Source organism: Tinamus guttatus, unplaced genomic scaffold (assembly GCF_059628265.1).
Source record: "Tinamus guttatus ecotype Peru unplaced genomic scaffold, ASM5962826v1 Tinamus_guttatus_pri_ptg000460l, whole genome shotgun sequence".
Classification (NCBI taxonomy): Eukaryota; Metazoa; Chordata; class Aves; order Tinamiformes; family Tinamidae; genus Tinamus; species Tinamus guttatus.
In genome coordinates, this window is record NW_028288994.1 from 329716 (window position 1) to 348485 (window position 18770).

The 18770-nt window shown below is 51.4% G+C and overlaps 1 pseudogene; it reads left to right on the plus strand.

Moving 5' to 3' along the window:
• Window positions 1-18455, plus strand: part of LOC148593069 (olfactory receptor 6C3-like) — a 43802-nt pseudogene extending 25347 nt beyond the window's left edge.
• The last annotated feature ends 315 nt before the right edge of the window (window positions 18456-18770 follow it).

Genomic DNA, 18770 nt, shown 5'->3' on the forward strand with positions numbered 1-18770 from the left:
CTCCTTCCTGGATGCTGTGATGTAAAGAAAGAAGGAAAACTCTCCAGTGCTCCATGCTTTCTGTCCTTTCTTCTGTCCAAACTTGATTTCTGGGCTCTGCATAGCAGTCAGCAGATGGCCTGGAGGTGTGGATTTTGTCACCGCGGGTCCTGCCTTAGAGCCTATTCACTTACAATGCAGTGGGCATTGGTGGCAAGTAAAACTGTCTTTTCTTTTGCCAGTATCAAGAAGGACAAAGAGCAGGAGCAGTCCTTGTGGTTGTGTTCTGATTGCAGGTCAAGTTTGTTCAGTGTCTCGTGGCTCAACTGTGCTTTAGAAACATCCATGAGCTGCTGTAGGTTCAGACAAGCCCTGGAAGCAGCAGTCCTCTTCCCCTGTGACCCTCTTCATCCTGCCGGGGCTCATTTTCAGCCAGAAATCCCTCTCAGCACACACCACCCATCCTGTGAAAGGCAGGAGTGCAGGACTGTAGAGGACGGGCCACATGCCGTGTGTGACAGCATGGCTTTCCATCCCATGGGTGACTGTGACAACACCCACTAATCTCCCCTCCCGACCACCTTCCAAGGGGAAAAAGAGCTCAGTTCCAGTGCTGAGCTGTGCCGGTGCTCTTCTTTCTCATCGTGCTCCTTTGCATGCCCCAAGCCCACTGCCCTTGTGGCCCTGAGTAGCAAGTGTGTGTTACAAGCAGGATGCAAATTATTGCCTGATGACTTTTAAAAGAAGGGAAAGATGCCTCTTCTCTTGTTGCTCTCCAAGAAAAAGCAGCCCAGCCTGAACCAGGCAATGCCTGTAACAAGACCAAGCAAGGTAGAGCAAGGTCCTTCATTGCGCTCAGCTGCTTCTATTCCCAGTTGTCACTTTGACCATGCAGGTGGCAGGTGAAGTTATCTGAGGTGTGAAACACAGGAATAACAGCAGAGGAGAAACTGCCACTTGTGCACTTTGAGATATGATCATGACACATGCAATGGTGCAGCGTGACAGAGAAGGGGTAAAGGGAAGCAAGCTAACCATCAGGAGGCATGAAAGCAGTGCGAGATGCAGTGCCATAAATGCAGCATTCCAATGTGAGCCCCTTTTTGCTTCTATCAAGCGGTGCTCAGAGAGTCTCTGATTGTGAAGGTCGCTTGCCAAGGGCCAGAGGTACAAGCAGTGTAACTGGAGGGACTCGATTTCTTCTATTTCATGGAGCTCTGTCAGACTTGGGCACTGAACAGTGCAAGAGAGTCCCCTCAGAGCCCATGGTTTTGTGGGTGTTCAGTTTGCTGAAGTGAGCCCTACTCAGATCCTGCTCCAGCAAGGGAAAGTCTTCCATTCTCCATTTTTCCATGGTCTCCAGGGCCTAGGATTCCTGAGGGTCACTCTTAGCACTAAAACCTGAGGCAAAGAGGGCCTTTTCTGTGTCTTCTCTCACCAGGACCCTTGGCCCATTTAGCAGCAGGCCCGTATTTTCCCTAGTCAGCCTTTTGTTCCTGCTGTATTGTTGTTTTGTATTTTAAATAATTATTTATTATTATTTTATCAGGAAGGTAAGAGTAAAAATTCAGAAAGAAATAAATGAAGAGCACATGTTTCACACCAAGTACACGGGAATGACAATTGACTGCACACAGGACAGTTTTGGGCACTGACATTTTACCCATTGAGGAAGTTTCCTCAGCGTCTCCTTGAGCTCCTTGTTCCTCATGCTGTAGACAAGGGGGTTCAGTGCTGGAGGCACCACTGAGTACCGAATGGCCTGTACAGAGAGATCCAGAGCTGAGAAGGATATGGAGGCGGTGGGGTGGGCAAATAAAGTATCTGAGGGTGACATTTCAGTGTCCCTGTGACCAGGGGTAGGAGTCAGAACCAACCAAATGGGTATCACGACCTCTAATCCCTCCGGGGGACTGCAGATGACTGCACAGTCCAGGGCACCTGGACTGCAGAGCATTTCCAAGGATGCTCATTGTGTCCGATTGTGCCTATACATCCTGCCCCTGGTATTTGACAGATGGTGACCCAGAGGGCTCTCCGTTCTCCCTTCTTCCTGACAGTTGGGTCCTCACTGCCTCTCCTGAGACTGCAGAGTCCTCTTTTGCCTGTGAATACCCAGTGCTTTACCTCTAAGAAACTCCATCTTTGAGGAGCTCTCCCTTTATGAGGCTCTACTCACAGGCCATCCCAGGCATATGCAGTCCCAGGAGGATCCCAGTGCTCTCCTGACACCGCCAGCTTCCCCTTCATGAGAACAGCCATCTGACACTGTGCCTTAATACGTAGGAGAGCTGTGCATGTGTAAATCCATGACCATTCAGCGTCTCCACTATCCTTGGACTCTGATAGGTGAATTCCCAAACCAGCCCTTGGTCTCTGAAAGATCATTACACAATTCTGAGCTCTGTGTTGCTGAACCCATGGAGAATCCTGTGCAGCAGGCCCTTGAGGGGTGCAAGTCCTTGGGCTTATTCTTGACACCAGCTTTGGAGGAAAAGCCCAGCTTTCATGCACTGTACTGATAGAAATTACTTTATTGCAGAGATAACTGTAATAAACAGTTTATAAACAGTTTTAACTGTAATAACCAGTAATCTGCTAACAGTAATCTCCTAACAGATTACTGTTAGGGAGCCAGTCCTTGTCCAGCATTTGTCACAATTTAGGGTGTCAGGTGAGACAAAGCAGACACCGTAAAAAGGGGAATGAATACAAGTAGTTGTGTAGCAACACGACAACAATTACTATCACTAGTAAAAGTTATAATAAAAATAACATGAAGAAACAATGCTCAATCCAGTTATGGGATACAGAAGGAGTCATTTGTGGAGAGATGTGGAAAAATAACTACTGCTTAAAAAGGTCCATGAAATCACTTTCCTAATGGCATCCTTGAGCTCCTTATTCCTCATGCTGTAGATGAGGGGGTTCACTGCTGGAGGCACCACTGAGTACAGAACAGCCAGCACCAGATCCAGAGATGGGGAGGAGATGGAGGGGGGCTTCAGGTAGGCAAACAGACCAGTGCTGAGAAACAGGGAGACCACAGCCAGGTGCGGGAGGCACATGGAAAAGGCTTTGTGCCGGCCCTGCACAGAAGGGATCCTAAGCACAGCTCTGAAAATCTGCACGTAGGACACCACAATGAAAGTGAAACACCCAAAGCCTAAACAGGCACTAACCACCAGAAGCCCAACTTCCCTGAGGTAGGAGTGTGAGCAGGAGAGCTTGAGGATCTGGGGGATCTCACAGAAGAACTGCTCCACCACATTGCCTTGGCAGAGTGGCAGGGAAAATGTGTTCCCAGTGTGCAGGAGAGCATTGAGAAAACCACAGCCCCAGGCAGCTGCTGCCATTTTGACACAAGCTCTGCTGTCGAGGAGGAGATCATAGTGCAGGGGTCTGCAGATGGCAACGTAGCGGTCATAGGCCATTACAGTGAGGAGACAATACTCTGCTGAAATTAAAAGAAAGAAGACAAACATCTGGGTTGCACATTCCAGATAGGAAATGGCCCTGTTGTCCCACAGAGAATTGGCCATTGATTTGGGGACAATGGTGGAGATGGAGCCAAGGTCGAGGAGGGAGAGGTTGAGGAGGAAGAAGTACATGGGGGTGTGGAGGCGGTGGTCACAGGCTACGGCTGTGATGATGAGGCCGTTGGCCAGGAGGGCAGCCAGGTAGATGGCCAGGAAGAGCGAGAAGTGCAAGAGCTGCAGCTCCCGCCTGTCTGAGAATGGCAGGAAGAGGAACTCGTGGAGGGAGCTGCTGTTGGACATTTTGCTCCTTCATGTCATGAGCAACAGTCCAAGGAGGAAAAGCCCAATACCACACCCCAACACAGGGTCCAGAGTCTTAAAGGTGGCATCTGAAGGACAATCAGCTCAGTCCCTGTTCCTCTGCTGGGTGGCAGAGAAAAGACACAGGGCGCTTTCTCAGGGGAAAGCATCTGTGCTGCAAGGGCTGGCAGAGAACTCCTGCACTCCAGCCTTCCATGAGGTTCCTGGCAGCAGTTTCCTCTCACTCTCAAATCATCTCTCTGCTCTTTGGAGGTGTTCTTGCCAGGAGCTGTCCCTGTGTCCCTACATAGACCCCTTCCTACTCACTCGGCACTCAGCTCAGTCCCACAGAATCCTCCAAGTAACAGGAAACTGCCTAGGGACATCTCCCTCTATGCAGGTACTACAGAGTTGATCAAAGAATCTCTGGTGAGCCTGGAAAGGGGACACTGGTGCTGTCTGCAGACTGAGGAGTGGTGAAGTCACTTCCAAAACTACTCATCCTTCAGGGTGGTGGTGAAGATGCTGAGCCCTTGTTTAAACACATCTGCAGCATTTCCATTTCCACCATGCAGGTAAACGTCCTCTGAAGAAAGCTAATCTCAAAATGTCCTCATGATGAGCTCCAGCTATGGGTGGCCCTGACCTTCCAGCCTTTCAGCAGGAGAATGAACCTGCCCTGCCGGAGGTTCTCCTCTCACTCAGAGCTTCTCCCCACAGCCCAGTGGGGAGCCTCCCCGGGCAGGCTGAGCGCTGACCCTTGCAGGTGGCAAGGCTCACTGTCCAGGGAACAGCACAGCCCTGGGCACAGGGACACTGCTCTGAATTACAGCACTGGGCAGACCTGGGCGCAGACCCTGACTTCACACTCCTGCAGCCACCCCTGGCAGAAGAGAGCAGGATGCCCTGTCCCACTGTTGGGGTGACAGGAATGCTGCTCGGAAGCATCTCCCCCTGCTCTGCACAGGAGAAGGCAGGAGAGCGAGCTGTAAAAATCCCATCAGTAATGGCCTGGGCTGGGCTCAGAAATCCCCTCTAGGAACCTCAGTAACATTGCCCTGCAGACAGGGACCCACCGTGACAAGGGCTGTGAAGGTTGCTCCCACAACAAGCTCTACTCTGTCGTCCCACTCCACACTGCCGTTCCCCTCTCGCTGCCTTCTCTCCTCTGCTGTCCGCAGCAGCAGGCAGTGCCCGCAGCCCTGCTGCTCTTGGCACAGGAGCTGCTCCTGCACTCGGCTGTCTCTGGGCAGTGCTGCCAGGCTGCCACGAGCTGCCTCCGTCCCAGGAGCCTGGCCCCGCTCAGGAGCAGAGGCCCAGCTGAACTCACCAATTTCTCTGTCCCTCGTTCTCCCTCCTCCTGGGAAATGTTCACTGCAATCAACTAAAATAATCACCTCCTTTCTTTAACTGAAGAGTGCACTGAAATGAATTCCAACATTACAAATTTCTTTCATCAGACAATGACTATGGAATTTGGAAATGTCCCATTGTGGAAGCCCTGAATCACATCTCTTAGCTAGGCAGGACACTGGGACCGGGGCAAGAACGGAGTTCATTTCACCATGTTTTAGATATCAGTTCAGATGAGTCAGTCTGGGCATCTTACACTGATTTAGAAGCCCATGGACTGCAGAAGGATTCAGTTCCTTTCCCAAAACTCCACAAACATGGAGGTCACAAGATTCCCCTTGCCCAAACTGAGGTTGAACAACACCAATGTCTGCATGGGAGCTTGCTGTCTAAGCACCTGCTGTTACCACCTCAGCTGGACAGTGGGAGTCAGTTACCTGGTGACACTTGGACAGAAGTGGTCCAAGCCATGAGTTAGTGTCTATTGCTCTGATGGAACAAGTGTGGTATCCAAATTCTTTTAGAGCATCAGATGTGGGCCAGATGCAGAACTTCCTTAGTTATCTGAAATGGCACTAGGTGCCCACGACTGGTAGTGAAGCTTGAACACATGGAGATGTGAGAGGAGGAGAGGAGAGGAGAGGAGACGACAGCAAAAGGGGAGAACTGTTTTGGTGAGGAAATAGGAAGTAAACAAAATAAAGTGAGGAAAGCTAAGTGGGGGAAAAAGGAATGGAAGAAAGGAGGAGAAATGGCAATTTGAGGCAAGCAGCCAATAATGTTCCCATACTGCACCAAGGCTGAGAAACATCTCCAGCTGCCATGGGGGAGTTGTCTCCTCTCCCATCAGCCCTGGAAGGTTTTGGCACTGGGAAATGCTCATGAGCCTGCTGCCTGGGGATGGCTTTTTTCTCTGCTGCTGTCTATTGACTGCACAATGTTGGGGTGCATCCTACCTGGAGACTCCTGCTTTGGATTCCTCTAGACGGGTTTCCCTCAGCCATCAGTGATTTTCCCAGGACACCGCAAAAGCCCCTTTTTTCTTTCATGTTTGGAGGGTCGAGTTCCTCCTGCTGGGCTCCAGAAGGGACCTTGAGGACGTCCCCACACACACCTGCCCCGGACGCCTGGGGACACTGCTGTAGCAGAGGGGCCCCGACCGCTCAGTGCGGCCACCAGCGCATCCTCCCAAACGAGTCCCACCGGGACCACCGTGGGCAGCGCATTCCCACCCCCAGGCACTCCTGGCCGGTTCTGCTCCTCCCTGTGCGGGGCAAAAGCCCAAGTGTTCAAAGTCCAAGGGAAGACCCACACGGCTGGGGCTTTCAGACACATGGAGCAGCTCCAGTGCCATGGGGGAGAGCGAGGGGATGGGCAAAGGTACAGGCAGGAGAGTGAAAGCAAAAGACCGTGAACTGAGACCCTCCCACAGTCAGAGAGGGAATCATAGAATGCTTAAGGTTGGAAGGGACCTCTAGAGGTCACCTAGTCCAACCCCCCTGCACATGCAGGGTCACCTGGAGCACGTGGCACAGGACTGAGTCCAAGCAGGTTTTGAAGATCTCCAGAGAAGGAGACTCCACAACCTATCTGGGCAGCCTGTTCCAGTGCTCTGGCACCCTCACTGTTAAGAATTTTTTCCTTAAATTCCTGTGGAACTTTTGGTGCTTCAGTTTGGGGCCGTTTCCTCTAGTTCTGTCGGTGGCTACCAGTGAAAAGAGGCCAGCCCCATCCTCCTCATTGCCTCCCTTGAGGTACTTCTAGACACTGATCAGGTCCCCTCTCAGCCTTCTCTTCTCCAGGCTGAACAGGTCCAGCTCCCTCAGCCTCTCCTTGTAGGGCAGATGTTCCAGGCCCCTGATCATCCTCGTAGCCCTGCGCTGGACTCTCTCCAGCAGCTCCACATCCCTCTTGTACTGTGGAGCCCAGAACTGGACCCAGAACTCCAGATGTGGCCTCACCAGGGCTGAGTGGAGGCACCGTTGACCTTAGCGTCCCGTCTCTGGGAAGATCCGTGAATCCACGCGACCACTCCAAGTCTATCCATGCCCAGATCCAGACCTTACAGGATCTGACTCATCAACTGAGAGTTGCTGATGACTGGAATCCATTCGGACAGTGGAAGTGGGGTTGGCCATGGCTACTGAAACTGCCATTAGGGCTATTATTTATATTTGTTGCATTTCTCTGTGTTATGTACTGTATCCCTTGTGTAATGATGCTGACACAAGGTATGGTTGAAACTGCTATGAAAATGTTATCTCTTCGGGTGCTTCGCTAGAATAGATGGACCTCTCCAGATCACGGGGTGGCATGTATAGGAAATTTTTATGGTTATTTATGATCCGTAAGGTCATAGGAGTATTCTAGAAACAGAATCCAGACCTGGATAAAGAAGATGTTTGCCCACCTGGGTGGAACGATAAGGAACACGGAGGCGGCTGCTCAGCCACGTTCACAGCCGACTCCCGCTAAAAGCAGCTGAATCATGGAATCATGGAATGCTGAAGGTTGGAAGGGAGCTCTAGGGATCATCTAGTCCAACCCCCTGCACACGCAGGGTCACCTAGAGCACGTGGCACAGGACTGTGTCCAAGCGGGTTTGGAAGATCTCCAGCACCCAGCGGGACTTGGAGATGTTCCAGTGTCTCTGAGTGACCTGCGTGGGCCTGAGAACTCTCGCAGGGACCTGCGGGAGAGCAGAGCCCCTTGGAGCTGCAGAGGGAGGCTGGGGACAGGGGACCACGGCACCTGGAATGGCACCAGCTGTGCAGAACTCTGGGACTGCAGCCCACCCACTTCTGAAAATCACTTCCCTTTTCAAGAACAAATGATCATGCCCAAGTCTAGCGTACTATAGCACAACAACGAATAAAGGCGGAAAGTATAACAAATGACTTTTTTGCTTTAATTCTTTCTTTTCTTTCTAGATTTGTTTTTAAACAAATCTTCTAAACCTTTCTGTTACCATCAGGCCTATACCTGTAAGGTTTCCTTGTCCCACTCAGAGCCCAGCGCTCAGAAAAGCCCTCTGCCCACAGCTGTCCCTGCCACCCCTCACTCTCTGCACAGAGCACATCGCACTCGAAGGTGTCGTCCTCTCTCGACTGGTGCAGAAAGTTGTGGACCAGCTTCAAGGAAATGCTCTGTTTTGGCAGGGCCAACTTTGCACAAACAAAATCTACCCGGTTATATCAACGCCCAGGGCCAGGAATAAATGAACCTTCCCCAGAAGAGCTCTCAACTCTCCCCTCATCCCAGCTCCCCTTCGACACCATCCTTGTGCTCTCCGTGTTGATGCCATCCCCTCTGCCTGCCTCTCCCTTCAGCCCCACTGCTCACCTCGCTCCCGCTCTCCGGCAAGCCTGAGAGCCTGCCTGTGCGCTGGGAACAGGCGTTCGCCTGCCGCTCCTTGTCCATGTTCAGGATCCTCTCGTGGGGACCTGACAGTGGCACCAAGGGGAGCTGCTCCCTCCTGGTGGAGCTGCTGTCCTCATAGTGGGGATTCTGGGATATTTGCCCCCAAGAAGGCCATGGTCACCATGGGGACCACCCCCTCACAATGGCCTTGTGGGCATGAAGCCACTGCCATCACAAAGCCCTGGTGGTTTCTATGGGGAGCCTATCATCACACTCTAGTGCAGACCATGGTAGATCTATCATTATGTCTTCATGGAGATGATGGAGACCCCATCAGGATGTCTTTGTGAAGACTATGGGAATCCCACCACAATGTCCTGGTGGAGACCTTGGAGATCGCATTGCAAAGCCCTGGGGGAGACCATGCAGACCCCATAATGGTGTCTTGGTGTAGACGATGAGGACCACGTCACGATGCCCTGGTGGATACCTCATCTTGGTAGAAAGCATGGAGACCCCATCATGATGCCTTTGTGGGAACTATGGAGACCCCTCATGATGGCCTGGTGGAGACCATGGAGAGAGACCCCATCACAGTGTTTTGGGGAACAGCATGGCAATCTCATCATGGTGTCTTGGTGGAGATCCATAGCAGAGATCTACACAAGGCCACTGCTCTTGCTCTGCCTACCAATCCTCATCCCTACATTCCTGATTGAATCTCTGTCCATCCCTAAGCAGAGCTCCATGCATCCAACTGCTCTCTCCAGGGTTTCCTTTGTCTACATCTCCTGCACATATCCCTGCCATCCCAGGCCATCAATTCCTCACTCTTGTTGGAGTCTTCTTCTGCCCTGAGTCACTCCCTATTTAAGGCCGTCCTCACCAGCTTAGCCAGCTGGTTGGTGACCATCAGTTCGGCAGATGGGAACAGCCTCCTTCCAAATGAAATGTGACAACCTGCAGCCTTGCTGCCTTGCTGTGGCCTATGTTCCAGGTCGTCCTCCAGCTCCTGCAAAAAATAAAAATAATAATAATTAAAAAATAATAAAAAAATAAAAAGGGGGGAGGGGAGGAGAGGAGGGGGAAAAAGTCCTTTGTTCTTCGTCCTCTCCATTTTCAGCTTGTCTTAAGCTGGTATGAGGGTACAGGTTAGCAATATGAATTATGATATCTGAAATGCAGAATTAAACCAGGAATCCTTAGGACATGTTTCCCCTTGTTGCATGAGTGCATGCCCAGATGTGCAGGGATGCTGCTGCTGGAGGCAGGTTCTGTGCCTCACTGTGCCAGAGAAAAGGCCACCCCAAGGACACCGGCTGAAGACTCCAAAGCCCATGGAGAGTCCAGCAGGTTGTGAGGAAGCTCCAGAAGTGCCTTTGCCCACTCTGGCCCATGGACAGCACCAGCAGCCCCTCTGCTGGCCCCCTGAGTCCACGAAGCGGGGTTAAGGAGATAACGAAGGGATCCTAGGCACCCAAGGGCCATGCCAGTGCCGTAGGGATCATGGGTGTGCGTGTGCAGGGGTTGTAGGTGGGCACAGGGGCCACTTGTAACTATCACAGCTGCCTAGCCCACGGGACAGGGCAGGATGGCAGATTTCTTGAAGCAATCTCTGGGAAAACAAAGGTGCTACTGCAGAAGTCCCTAGGCCTGGGTAGCCAGCAGTCCATCATCAGTCCAGCAGGCCCTCATTAGCCCAGTCCCTGTTCATATCATCTGGCAGAGTGAGCAGAAATTCAAGGGAGGAGAGCTAGAAGGGTGTGAGAGTTCAGAGACCAGAGCACAGAGCTCAGTGTGATGTGTCTCCTATTTTTGCAGCACGCTGCTTGCAGGCGGGATGGATTTTCCCTACAGTCAGTGTTGGAATTCATTTATTAGCGTAGAGGTAGGAAACCCAGCATAACCTGGGGCACTTGCTCCCTACTGTATCTGTTCCTGTCCCCACTGCTAACGCTTTCCTGTTTTCTTTCTGTAGAGAGAACTCTGTGGACACTTCTTGTGTGAAATCCTTCAGACCCTCAAGCTCTCCTGCTCACACTCCTACCTCAGCCAAGTTAGGCATCTTATTATTAATGCCAGTTTAATGTTCGTTTCATTTTCACAGTCTTATCCTATGAGCAGATCTTTGCTGTTGTGCTGAGAGCAGGGCCAGCACAGAGCCTTTTCCATGTGTCTCCCGCACCTGCCCGCTGTCTGCCTTTCTCTTTAGCACTGGCATATTTGCCTACCTGAGATCCCCTATGTCTCCTTTCCTAATCTGGATCTGGTCGTGGCTGTTCGGTACTCGGTGGTGCCTGCAGCACTGAACCTCCCTCATCTACAGCACGAGGAACAGGGCACTCAAGGAGGATGAGGAAGACAATTTCACAGATATGTTTCAGCCTTGGGAAATTGTCATTGCTCTCTAAAAAATGACTCTCTCAGCATCCCATACCAATGCTGAACATTGTTTCTTCACTATTTTTTTAACATTTATATTATATTTTAAATATTTTTTCACTTCATTTTTTATTAACAGTAGTAGTATTTTATATCCTGTTGCTACCCAAACTGTTGCATATCTTCCACCTTAACTGAGACTTCTCTGTTGCATCTGGTGTCCACACTTCAGAAACCTCACAGCCTGTTTACATCCTGGTCTTTGCCTTTTCAGTGAATGTTAGGGGGATTCAAGAGCCTTCCAAACTGTTCTGCCAGTAGGAACCAGGGTCTATGATCCACAGACTTTGTCATGTTGCTTAAAGATGTGAAGGTGCCGCTGAAGAAGTCCCTGTTCATATAATCTAGTGGGGTGAACAGGCATTAAGGGGAGGGGAGCTAGAAGGGTTTCAGAGTTAAGGGACCAGACCACAGAGCTTGGAGTGATGTGCCTCTTCTTCTTGCAGCATTTTGTATGTAGGTGGGAAAGTTCTGCATGTAGGTGGGACAATTTTCCCTGCAGTCAGTGCTGGACTTCATTGATTAGCGTAGAGGTAGGAAACTCAGCATAGCGTGGGGCACTTGCCCAGCAAGCACTGCAATGGGGCATGGTTTTCCTGCAGGTGCCCTACTGTATCTGCTAGAGACACATGGTTGTGGTGGCCACCCCAGGCATCTGACAAGGCCCTGCTAGGATTTTTCTATGCCATCAAATCAAGGATCTGCATTGAATTACCAGAGACGCTGCTTAATACAAGCATCTTTCTATGCCTCATCTTCATAGTTAATGGGGCTCCTGTTGCATTTAGCATCTGGGGTCATTTCAGATGGGCAATGCAATTCTCCTGAGGCCCCCACCCTGATGCTCTGGGATGATGCAGGTCTGCAGGAGCTGCATCAGAGCAAGTGGGCCCTAGCACATGCCTTGGACCTCCTCAGTCTTTTGGACTGTCACCAGGGAGTGTTTGTGTGTGATCAGCTGACTCCCATCCTCCATCTCCAGTGATTGCAATTGCAGCCTAGACGAGGAGCTCTCTTGCAGACCTCTGTGCTGTGCTCACTTCAGTTGTGGCAAGGGGAATCACTGGACCTGCCTGTGGAGTTTGCAGGATTTTTCTGAATCCCACTTCATGCCAGGGACTTCTAGACCAGCATGAGATGGGCAGAGTAACTCATCCCCTGAACCTACTGTGAGAGTGACAAAGCACTGGAACAGGCTGCCCAGAGAGGTTGTGGAGTCTCCTTCTCTGGAGATCTTCAAAACCTGCCTGGATGCCACCCTGTGCCAGGTGCTCTAGATGTCCCTGCTGGAGCAGGGGGTTGAACTTGATGATCTCTAGAGATTCCTTCCAACCTTAATCATTCTGTGATTCTGTGAAGAGATGAGCATCAGAGGTTCCACAGGAGCGCATTTCCATTTCTCACAGCTAGTCATGCTCTGATGAAAGGACTTGCAATGTTGGAAATAGTTGCTCTCCATTCAATGGGAAAAGATGACAGGTGATTACTTCACTCTATTCCAGTGAACATTTCCCAGGAGGAGGGAGCACAAGGGACAGAGAAATTGGTGAGTTCAGCTGTTCCTCTGCTCCTGAGCAGGGCCAGGCTCCTGGGACGGAGGCAGCTCGTGGCAGCCTGGCAGCACTGCCCAGAGACAGCCGAGTGCAGGAGCAGCTCCTGTGGCAAGAGCAGCAGGGCTGCGGGCACTGCCTGCTGCTGCGGACAGGGGAGGAGAGAAGGCAGCGAGAGGGGAATGGCAGTGTGGAGCGGGAGCACACAGGAGACCTCCACAGCTCTTGACATGGTGAGTTTGTGCTTACAGGACAATGCTACGGAGCTTCTTGAAGGGGACATAAGAACCCATCACACTCCATGGCTGGCAGCATTTTTCTCTTCTTTATCCTGGCTTTTTCAGTGCAGAGGAAGAGGAGCTGCTTCAGAGCAGGGATTCTCTAACATACCACCTGTGGGCAGGGCATCCTGCTGCCTTCCCCAGCAGAAACAGCAGTGATGTGAAGCCGGGTTGTGCAGACAGGGTGAGAGGTCTGCACTTCAGAGCAGGGCCCCTGCACTCAAAGGTGCCGTGTGTCCGCAGCAGTCACTGTGTCGTCTGTGAAGGTCAGCACTCAGCCTGCCCAGGGAGCTCCTCACAGGACTGAGGGGAGAAGTTCTGGGTGGGAGGATTATCCTCTACCAGGACAGGCTCCTTTTCCTTCTGGGAGGGTGCTGCGGGGGTCAGCTCTGCTCACAGGTCTAGCTGTGAGCACATTTCAGGGGGCACTTTGCAAAAGGAAAGGCAAGGCAGGCATTTCCTGGAAGGGAAGCCAATGAGATAGTGCTTAGATGGTCCTTCCACTTGGTAAGAGGAAAATGGAAATGAAATTGTCAAATTTGGACAAGAGACTGAGACTCATTAAGAGATTCAAGGAGCAGCCAAAGAGTCTGTCAGGGACGTCTGAATGTCCCCTCAGCCATCCCTTAGTGCATAGACAGCACCAGCTTCTGGGCTGCTGCATCAGGGTCTATCTAAGCTGCTCCTTAGCACCTGCAGACATGGGGGTGCCCCTGGACAGTCTCCTGCTCCTGGGAGGGTTCTGCAGGGAGAACTGGGCTCACTTCTGAGTGTCATTGTCCTTCATGTGAGTGAGGTGCAAGTACACGACAGTGAGGGGTAAGGCTCAGTGATGAAGCGAGTCCCATGATGAAGTCCTTTTTCTGCCGTTGGGATGCACACGGGTTCATGCTGAGGGTGATTGAAATGCCAAAGATTTCTGTTCTATCAAAGAATGCTCCCACATTGAGGAGGCACCTTTGTGTGTTTCTGTGTGCACCATCATATATATGCAGATTTTGCGCAGCAAAGCTACTCCTTCTCTCTGAAGTTTCTGGAATACAGGTGCAGATGGTGAAATGGCATGAGGACAAGGTCTGTCTCTAGACATGTCGACATCTAAAAAGAGGTAAGGTCTTTCCTTGCTTCCATTTGACTGTTCTCCTCCTTGGCTGGAGTCAGATCTGGTGTGACAGATTCAGACACAAATATCTCTGTTGAGGAAGGCAAGATTGATGGGGACAAATCCTTCACAAAGCTCTTCTCCTTCAGACACAACTGGTGTTAGTGCTGTATTCAGCTCTCATGCTGGTGAATAGAGAATATTCCCAGCATGTTTTCCGGGACAAATCCCTTCCAAGCAATGCAAGACACCATTCCCAGGCATCTCCAGAAACACTAATCAAAGAGTAGTTGGACACATCCAATTACATCTGCATCACAGCAGAAACAACTCTTTGGAGCCATGGGAAGCGGGTCCCTGCTGCAGGGAATACAGCCATTTCAATGTGGATCACCTGAAATGGGGCTGAATTAAGGGAGAGAGGAAATATGGGGGATTTTTGAGAAACTGAATAAGTTTGGCTCAGACAAGTCTGCTCTGAATTTTTGCTTTCTTTCCTTCCTTGTACAGGACTCCCAAAGGAGCTAATGTCCAACAACAGCTCCCTCAATGAGTTCCTCCTCCTGCCATTCTCAGACACACGGGAGCTGCAGCTCTTGCACTTCTCGCTCTTCCTGGCCATCTACCTGGCTGCCCTCCTGGCCAACGGCCTCATCATCACAGCCGTAGCCTGCGACCACCACCTCCACACCCCCATGTACTTCTTCCTTCTCAACCTCTCCCTCCTCGACCTGGGCTGCATCTCCACGACTGTCCCCAAATCCATGGCCAATTCTCTGTGGGACAGCAGGGCCATTTCCTACTGGGGATGTGCTGCACAGGTCTTAACTTTTAACTTTTTCATTTCAGCAGAGTTTTATATCCTCACAGTCATGGCCTATGACCGCTACGTTGCCGTCTGCAGACCCCTGCAGTACGGGACCCTCATGGGCAGCAGAGCTTGTGTCAAAATGGCAGCAGCTGCCTGGGCCAGTGGTTTCCTCAATGCTCTCCTGCACACTGGGAACACATTTTCCCTACCCCTCTGCCAAGGCAATGAGGTAGAGCAGTTTTTCTGTGAGATCCCCCAGATCCTCAAGCTCTCCTGCTCAGACTCCTACCTCAGGGAAGTTGGGCTTCTTGTTGTTAGCTTTTGTTTAGCTTTTGGATGTTTCGTTTTCATTGTGGTGTCCTACGTGCAGATCTTTAGAGCTGTGCTGAGGATCCCGTCAGAGCAGGGCCAGCACAAAGCCTTTTCCATGTGCCTCCCCCACCTGGCCGTGGTCTGTATGGTTGTCAGCACAGCAATGTTTGCCTACCTGAAGCCCCCCTCCATATCCACCCCAGCTCTGGATCTGGTTGTAGCTGTTCTGTACTCCATTCTGCCTCCAGCACTGAACCCCCTCATCTACAGTATGAGGAACAAGGAACTCAGGGATGCACTGAAAAAAAATGATTCAATTGGTAATATTTCAACAGCAATAAGCTGAAATCCCATCCTTCTACTCCAGCAATATCTAATTTCTCTCAGACAACTCCTGTGATTTCAGCATTCTTGCTTTAATAATGAGGTTTGTGCACCAGTTTCTGAATTCATCCCACTTCTCCAGAGGTGTTAACCATTTCTTTCTGACCCAGAGGTCTTCTTTAAATGTGTCTGTCATTGTGGCAGAGCTGTCGTTCCCCTAATTAAATGGTATGATTTCAGTGCATCTTGTGGATTGGGCTCTTCTTCCAAAGCTGGTGCCAAGAATTTGCTCCAAGACTTTCAGCCTGAGAGATGCTTGTTGCTTTTCTGGGGCTCTTCATGGGCCCAAGGCAATGATCTCCTGGGGGAATATGTTAGGGAACAAGGATTGGATTCAGTTCTCACTTGTGAGTGCTCGGTGCTTCTGATAGTGGTGAATGGCCAAGTAGTATCTGCCTGGGACTGTCCCCCGTATGGTGGCCTATGACCACATTGGGGACCTTGCAGGCACAGGGAGAGGAACTTCAAGAGCTGCCCATGATAGCTTATACCTGAAGTCATGGTCTGGATCTAGGGACACATGAACACAGCCTGAGCCATTTTATATGCCCTGTGATTGTTCAGAACATCATTCACAGATAGAAACCCCTTGACATGGTGTTTCAGGTACAATAATGCCTGTCAATCTGGGTCTGTGTCCAACCATGAGCACAACAACTGCAGAGTCACCCTGTGACCCCGGAGCACCACAGCCCACTCACTCTGCCGAGCAGCACCAGCATTTCGGGGTCCTGCAGGGAGCACTGGGGAGGCTCCAGGAGCTTCCAGGCAGACCATAACTAAGGAATTAACCTGGGGAAGGGTTTTCCAGGGAGCAGGGATATTCCTGGGGAAGGGGAAAAGGAGTAATTGTGCCCTTAAAAGGTGGAATAAATGGGGAAATGTTTTTCTGCATGTCAGCTAGGGGCTGGCTGCTGTGTCCCTGGCAGCAGGAGGTGCCAGCAGAGCCCCAGGGCAGGGAGCCTTGTGCTGTGCTAGAGAGAGGGACTGGCATGGGGGCTGCAGGCAGCCTGGGGTAGGGAAGCTCTGGGATACAGGAACAAGAGGCACAGAGTGACACTGTCCTCTGTGTTCGTATGCCACTGGGGCCAGTTCCATCTTGGAGCCTGATGGGGCACCTGACACACACAGCCCTGTCCCCTGCAGCTGCTGTGCCCACAGTGGGGCTGGGGCTGTGGGGTGAGTGCCCTATGGTGGGCACTACTGTGGGGCCACCCCCAGCCTGGTCTGCTCTGCTGGGTGGGCTGGGAGAGGGCAGGGCAGGTGGGGAGAGCTGGAGAGGGGCTGGGCTGGGCTGGAGAGGGTCCGGAGAGGAAAAGGACGTTTGCTGAGCTGGGTGTCCTTGGTTGCATGGCCTGACTGTGAAGGGGCCACAGGGCATTTGTCATGGATTGGTCTCTCACTTTGGCCGTTTCCAGCACTAGTCCAACATTGGACATTTGCAGGACTCAGCAGGGGCAGGTTGCTGGGGGTGGCTGCCCAAGCAGGAGGGCTGTGGTGGGCTGAGACACCAAGGGTTGTTGCTGGGTCCATACTGGGGAAACCTTTCCCCATTCCTGGAGTGCACCCTGCCCCATGCAGTGCCTGCACATCAGGACCATGGTGTGCAGGCCACCAGGGATGGGAGCCACAGGGCTCCTCACTGCTCCACTGCAAAAGGGAAACTGCCAGGGCAGCTCTCCCACTCCTGCCCCACAAGCTCTTGTCCCTGCTGCAGACACACCAGGCTAGATCGCGAAGACCAGAAGGTCCCTCAGGCAAAGCTGTGCCAGCCTCAGGGAGCTGCCCTGAGCACTGGGACACGCAGAGTGTTCTCCTTGCAGAGCTTGTCCTGCGTGGAGGGTGGCACAGGCACCAGGGGAATGGCCTGTGTCTGCATGAGGTCACTGTGGGGCTTCTGCATGGGAGGTGAACACATCAGCCCCTGCACTGCAGCCTCACCAGCCATGACCCCTCACTGCAGCCCCCACTGCTGTTCACCCCTGCCCCTACTGACCTGCCACCACCCCCACATTGCCCTGGCTCCTGTCACGTGTCCCCACACCCTTAGGACCAACAGTGCAGCAGGAGCTAGCACAGCCCTATGGCCACTGCCTGACGCCCAGGCCTCCCCTCCAGACGTTTACAACCATCTTCCAGGCCAGGAAAGAGGATCTGGGGAGTGATGGGCTGATCAGTGCCACCTCAGTCCCTGGGAAGTAAATCATTCTGTGGGCTAGTTCCAGCTACATGAAGGGACACAGAACTGCCAAAGCATCAAGGGCAAAATTCCGCCCTGGCAGAACTGGAGAATCAAGATCATTTTCTTATCATGTATGTGAATCACTGCCTGCAAAGTCCCATGTACGGTTTCATCATCACTCTGGCCTTCCTTGAAATCTGGTTTATATCCTCTAAAACCCTCACATTGTTGGTGATTCTGAGTTCTGGAAAGAGAACAATTTCCTGAAGCATCTCTTTTGCCCAGTGCTGTTTCTGGGCTGTACAGATTTTGCTCCCTTATTATCATGTCCTTTTACTGCTACCTTGCCCTCCACCAGCCTTTGCATTGTGCTGCCATCATGAAGCAGTAGCTCTTCACCTACCTGATTATTGCTCTGTGGTCACAGGCTTCACTCTGTTACCACCTGGTCCTGCTCTCAAAGCTGACTTTCTGTGGCCCCAACGAGACCCACCATGTCTTGTGGGACAACTACCCCTTATTCAAACTGTCCTGATCTGATACCAGCCTGCTTTGGAAAGCAGACTCTGCTTTGATATTGTTGGTTGTGCTGAGCTCCTTATATTGAACCATGGTGTCCTACATGTGCATTCTTCCACTGTATTCTGCATGTGCCCTCAGTATCTGGGAGGTAGAAAGCCTTTGCTACATATTCTTCCGATCTCACCAGCTTAGCCATAACATAGGGAAGCTGCCTTGTTCTCTATGCTTGGCCCTAAGACCATGTTTCCCTGGAAATCAGCAGAACTGTAGCTTTGCTGAACACAGTCTTGTATCCATTCCTAAACCCCTTCCCCTACAGTCTCAGAAAGAGGACTGTTAAGATTGCCCTGAAGGAAGCCATTGGCTGTGCAAAGGTTTGCCTTTTTCCCCACTCATGATGCCTTCCATAACAGCAGTTCTAATTATGTCCCATATATTATACCATGCACATCATATATGTAGCAACTAAATACACATAGCTCATTGGATTGTGGTGGTGAAAGGAAGGAATGCGACTTGTGCCTCATGCTTACAGGGAGCTATTATAAGTGACATCTGGAGAGATATTAATAAAATTTTGAACACACAATATTTTGGACTGGGACATATAGATGAGGCACTTAGGAACACGGTTTAGTAGGCATGGTGGTGATGGGTTTATGGTTGGAGTTGATGATCTCAAAGGTCTTTTCCAACCATAATGATTCTATGAC